Source organism: Myotis davidii, unplaced genomic scaffold (assembly GCF_000327345.1).
Source record: "Myotis davidii unplaced genomic scaffold, ASM32734v1 scaffold120, whole genome shotgun sequence".
NCBI classification, from domain to species: Eukaryota; Metazoa; Chordata; class Mammalia; order Chiroptera; family Vespertilionidae; genus Myotis; species Myotis davidii.
The window spans coordinates 3,258,922-3,265,426 of record NW_006294778.1 but is presented as its reverse complement, the minus strand read 5'-3'; positions in this window follow the sequence as shown (position 1 = coordinate 3,265,426).

Sequence of the window (6,505 nt, the reverse complement as noted above, 5' to 3'; positions counted from 1 at the left end):
GAAGAAAAAGAAAAATTGTCAAGCCTCCAAACAAAAAGTCATACAAAAAACAAATCCTGATACACAAGGACAAATATTATATGATTCCACTTATATAAGGTACCTTGAATAGTCAAATTTATAGAAACATAAGTAGAATAGTGGTTACCAGGGGCTCTGTTGGGGGCAGGGGAAAGAAATGGGGAGTTATTATTTAACTAGAGGCCTGATGCACAAAATTCGTGCAAGGGGCTCAGCCCTCACAGCCCTGGCTTTGTCTGGAAGGTCATCTGGAAGGACATCCATAGGTCGTTTGGCTGTCTGGTCTAATTAGCATATTATACTTTTATTATTATAGATGCGTATGGAGTTTCATTTTGGGAAAATGAAGAAATTCTGGATATGGATAGTGGTGATGCTTGTGTGACAATGTGAATGTACTTAACGCCACTGAACTGTACACTTAAAATGGTTAAAATGGTAGATTTTATGTTATGTGTATTTAACTACCAATCCCTCAGGGAAGTTGTGAGCATTAAATGAGGCAACTCCTATAAAGTGCTGGGTATAGTGTTTAACACGCAGATCACATTAGACCCATGTTGTTGTTATTAACACTCATTACAATCCTTGTAACTTGTCCCGAAATGCCCCGCCCTCCTGTCTCCCGCCCTCTCCAGCACTGGAGACTGAAGGCCTGGCATTCCTAGGCTAAGCCCCTTTGTGTCTCTGAGCCAATGGAAACACGCTTTGCTGGAAAGAATCCCCTATTCCCGGAGAAGTTATCCTCATGGGCACCCATCGGAGCCCCAGATCACAGCAGTCTTTGTTCCAGGGCCCCGGTTCCGGATTCCTCTCCCTTGGCCGAGGAGGACTGGCTCTGACCTTGAGTCCATCTGGGGGCACATTGCCTTTGCTCATCTTCTACGTGGGAACACAGCAGAAAACAAGCCAGACTCTCTGCCCTCCAGGAATTTAGTTGCTCATTGAGAAAGACAGGCAATAATCATGTGACTGAAAAATAAGATGATTTGGGGTAATGAGAACAAAATAGCACAGTATGATAAGGAATGAGTGGAAAGGTTGTTTTTAAGTACATGGACTGGGAGACCTCTTGAAGATATCCAGGTTGAGCCTGGAACGATGAGAAGGGGCCACGTGTAGACCAGCTGAATGATTGCCCAGGCAGAACAAGCAGCAAGCACAAAGTTCCACAGTGCAAAAGTTTGAAGAGTTTGAGGGATGGCAAGAAGGAGGAGGCAGGGAGTGAGGGTGGAAGTGGTCAGAGGTGAGGTTGGAGATCTTGTAGAGGCCTATAGGACGTGGTTACATTTTGCTTTTTGAGCCCAGGGTAGTGTTAAACCACTGGCAGTTGCCAGGAGGAGGAGTTAAGGAGTCTGATCGTTGCTCTGGGTGCCCTGTGTAGGATGGATGGTGTTCGGGTAAGAGTGGGGGCAGGGGGACTAGTTGGGAGGCTGCTGCACACATTAGGCTGGACGTTGTGGCTTCAACTTAGGTGGTACAAGTGGAGGTGCTCAGACACAGAGTTGTGGTTATCCTATGGAGGCCAAATCAGCCCAGCTGTACTGAATGGATTAAACAAGGAGAGGAAGTGAGGGCATCAAATTTGGACAGGTCTGTATAGGAACCTTACTGAGAAAGGCTTGGGACTTGATTGAGTGGAGGGTAAAGAGAACAGAGACACCAAAAATGACTCCCTTGATTATGGTCTGTGCATCTGGGTGGATGGAGGTACCAGTCACATAGGTTGGACTGTTGGGAAGGATGTTGGGAAGGATGGGCGCTGTTCTTCAGCTCCACATCTGCCCAGAGCTGCTTGGAATTTGTATGAACTGAAGAACCCCTTCCTTGCGGGTGGGCTAATGTACTTGGTCATTAAGTAACAAAGATTAATTTCATGAGAAACCCATGTAAATGCCCAGTAATTTACACACAGATTTTAAATTGGTTGTGTGTCTTTAAAATCTAAGAAAGCAAACATTAGCTCTCAAATCTGCTGTGCTGCGCCACTTCTGGCTTCTTGAGAAACCATTTCTTATTTATTAACAAGCACTCTACTGCCAGCAGCTTTCTTTTAATTTTATTTAGAAAATGGCAATTAGCAAACGCTGCTTTCAGTTGTTCAAATGAATTAGCCTCAATTTATACACTCAGTTGTGGGAATTATTCCAGGGTTACTTACTAACCCAAGTAAGTTATTAAAGATAGTTAAATCATGAAGTAAAAGTTGGTTTTTAAAGTTCAGCCAGAAAAAGGAAAAATTTTCTTCTATGACAATTTTTAATTTGAAAAATACATATAATGATCACCCTTCCCCCAATTTTTTGAGGTCATTCTGCCAATTTCAAGTGTCCCCTGCTTCTAAGTACTACAGATTTCTTGCCTTTGAAACACATTGGTCTATATAATAAAGGAGGTGAATGTGAATTAACTTTGATTAAAAATCTAGAAAACAATTTCAAAATAATCACCAATGCTTTCCTTGCAATAATGTTATAAAATATAAATAATATGTTAAGAAATTACCAGTATCCCTGGAAAGGAAAATAAAAGTATACCTTGCTGATGATTAACTGCAAATTTCTCTAACTTTCTGGTTCTAGGTGCTCCTTCTTTTCACTAAGTTGTGATAAAAATGCTCATTTCAGTACATCAGTTTTAAAGAATGAGCACAGCAAACTGGAGAAAAGGTGGGTATTTCTTTCCTGAAGACTAAAGAGGATCTGTGTTCTCACTGCTGGTGAGCATATTCTGTGAAACCCAGGACTGTAACCTAATGTTCACTTGTGATTTCTACTTGTCTTCCTTCATTTTCATCATGAACCTCCCCTGCTCAAAATCTTGATGGAATGCTGTATTTTTTTTAAAAACAAGATTTTAAATTCATAAACAACAAAAGGATATACTGAGGAATGTCCTTGCCTAGTCCCCAGTCACTTAATTCCCCTTCCCAGATTCAATCAATGTTTCCAGTTGGTTGTGTAGCCCTCCCTTCAGAGATTTTATACATTCACACGCAATTATATATACACATGTGTACACTCATCAACTCCTTTTAAAAATAACTTTATCGCCCTATCAGGTTTGGCTCAGTGGATATTGTCGGCCTGCGGATTGAGGGGACCTGGTTCAATTCTGGTCAAGGGAATATGCCTGGGTTGTGGGTTTGATCCCCAGTAGGGGGCATGCAGGAGGCAGCTGATCAATGATTCTCTCATCATTGATGTTTCTATCTCTTCCTCTCTGAAATAAATAAAAATATGTAAAAAAATAACTTGATCTTTTGAACTAGTTTATGAATCACAAGAAGCTATAAAAATGTTTCAGTTTCTGTGTACACTTTGTACAGCTTCCCCCAAAGATAACATCTTACATAAGCATAGCACATACTCGAAACTAAGGAAAATGATGTTCATATCACTAGTATATTACTAACTCAAATACAGACATTATTCCATTCATTTTCATCCATCTTATTTTCATATAATAGTATATTATGATATCATAATAATAAAAGGCCAGAAGCATCATGACCGAAACGACCAAACGACGGGTCACCATGAAGTGCATGGAGCACCTTTCGGTCCCTCCCCCGTGGCCCACAGGCTCTGATCACAGCCAGGTTGGCAGCTGGTGAGCAGGTGGGGTTGTGAGCGAGCGCGGCAGGGCAGTGGGCAGGTGGGCAGGGCTGCGAGTGGGGCAAGGTGAGTGCGGGTGGGTGGGACAGTGCAATTTCGCGTGCTGGGCCTCTAGTATATTATAATATAGCATATTATATTAGCATAATAGCACATTATACTTTCTGTTCAACACCTTGTTTTTTGTTATTTTTTACAATATAACATGGAAACTGTATCATATTAGTACATACAGCACTTCACTTTTAAAAAAAGACTTAGGGTAGCTGCATGGAAAATCAATTTGACTAGATCTTTATTGCTAGGCTTTTCAAGTGGTTCTCAATCTTTTGCAATTACCAACAATTCTATAATGAATAATTCTGTACATAAGTTATTTTACATGTGTGAGTATATCTGTAGGAAGAATCTTTAGAAGTAAGATGACTGGGTCAAAGGTTATGTGGATTTGTAATTTTAACATTGCCAGATTAACCTCCAGAAAGATTTATCAATTTATATTCTCCCTAGTTTTGTGTGAGCAAATTCCTATTTCCTCAGAGCTTCACTAACATAGTTTACTAATCTGTTAGAGGGAAAAGTATATCTCAGTGTGGATATAGTTTTACATTTTTTCTTATTACAAATATGGTTGAGCATATTTTCATATGTCTAAGAGTCATTTACATTTTCTTTTTGGCAATGTCTCGTGTGTTCTCCTACCTAGTCATGAGATTGTTCTTATTGATTTGAGGAAATGTTATATTTAGGGAAATTAGTTTTCACTCTAAAGTTTCAAATTATTTTCCACTAACTTGCTGCTTGATTTTAAAAAAAAGAAATTTATTAATCATTTTTTGACTTCTGGAGATTGTTTCATACTTAGCAAATATCACTAATCAGTATCAAACCAAATTTTCATAGAATTGAGAATTAGCATCTCTGAGAACTAAAAAGAAAGGCCATGTATTCTTACAGGTGGGTTGGTTAGGCCATGATACCAGCATGCAAAGTACAAGGCCCCAAACTAGATACTGTGATAGAGGTTTGTGAGTAGTTGCTCTTGGTATGTTGCAGATCCCTCGTTACATGGGTTCAAGCTTCACTGAGATGATTTTCAGCAACCAATTGAGATCCTAAGACAGAAAGAGGGGGTTAAAGGCCTACAAGAGGGGGTGATTATAATAGTGGAACTTGGCATCCAAGTCAAGTAAAAAGGTAAATGAAGATATGAGAGGTGGAACAAGAGAGACGGAAGAGATGATGGGGTCAATGGATTGGAGGTGCTGGGGGAGGCAGAACATTGCTATACTTGGTGTTTGAGAAAATAAGTTGGAAACATAGGAATTGGTCTTCAGGGAAAGGGTGGAGTGCTTAAGACTGAGAGGATGAAGGTTGTGGTAGAGACTGCCATGTTTCCTCAGAACCCATTTCCCTTACCTCCTGGGGCCACAGCTATACTGAATTTCTCACCCTCCCTTTCAGGTGCTTGGGGCCTCGTGACTGAGTTCTGGCCAGTGGAACATGGGTAGAAGAGGGCCATGAAATTTAGAGGAATGGGGATCAGAGGATTCCCTTGGAGGGGATGTGATTCAACTTTTCTCCCTCATCCCTTCCTAAATAGATGCATAGAAACAAAAGGTCAGCTTCATCTACACAGAACTGTTAATAGTCATCTCTCAGCTATGGGATTGGGCATAGAAATAATTTAATTTTCTACTTTTGTACATTTCCAAATTGTTTACATTTTTTGTGAAAAATTTAATGCTTTGATAATGGTGAGGTAAAAGCTATGCTATGCAAAACTTCATGTACTAGTAAGTATTTTGTTATGGATACCCTACTAAATAGGTTTCTGATCAAAGAGTATGATTATACTAAAGGCCCAGTGCATGGATTCATGCACCAGTGGGGTCCCTTGGCCTGGGCTGCACCTCTTGCAATCCGGGACCCCTCGAAGGATGTCAGACTACTGGTTTCGGCCCAATCCTCACAGGCCAGGCCAAGGGACCCCACCAATGCACAAATCCTTCACCAGGCTTCTACTATGCATATAAGATCTTTGGTTAATCTCTTCCTGCCCTCCCTGCTCCCCCTTTCCCACTAAGATTCATCAGTCTATTCCATGTCTCCATGCCTGCGCATTGAGCATCTGTCCCCTGGTGGTCATTGCACATCATAGCTACCAGTCAGTCAAATGGTCGGACGGTTGCTTAGGTTTTTATATATATAGATTACCAGGGATAAAGAAGGCTAAACGTGATTTTGCAATAAAGAGGTCCAATCAACCAAGAGGACATAGTAATTTTAGATGTTTCTAAGGGTCATATGCCTACTCCTGATATTCTCATTGGGAGCCACCAACAAAGCAACCTGGGTGGAGTAGGGGTGGAAGCAGTTCTTGCAAAGCAGGAGACCTAAACAGAAGCAACAATAAATGCCCATTAGGAAGATGCTCGGTTTGACCAGTCCAAGAATATGAACAGAGACGTGGTACAGAATAAGGGACATTAGGATGTTCTGAGAAGCCCAGGGAATACCTCAAATCAGTAGGACAGCCTTTCCCTCCTGCTCTCAAGGGTGTTTATTATTGGCATCTGTGGAAGAAATGAACACATGTATGAAACTGTCATTTTCAACTCTAAAATTGGCTTATTTATTTGGGACAAGCCAAATTATTTGATGATAGAATTATGGCTACTGAAAGATGTAGAGCATTTGATGAAACTAACAGGTTTTTTGAAAACCGAATGCCGCGGCCCTTTAATGCAGTTCCTCATGTTGTGGTGACCCCCAACCATAAAATTATGTTCGTTGCTACTTCATAACTGTAATGTTGCTACTGTTATGAATCATAATGTAAATATCTGATATGCAGGATGATCTCA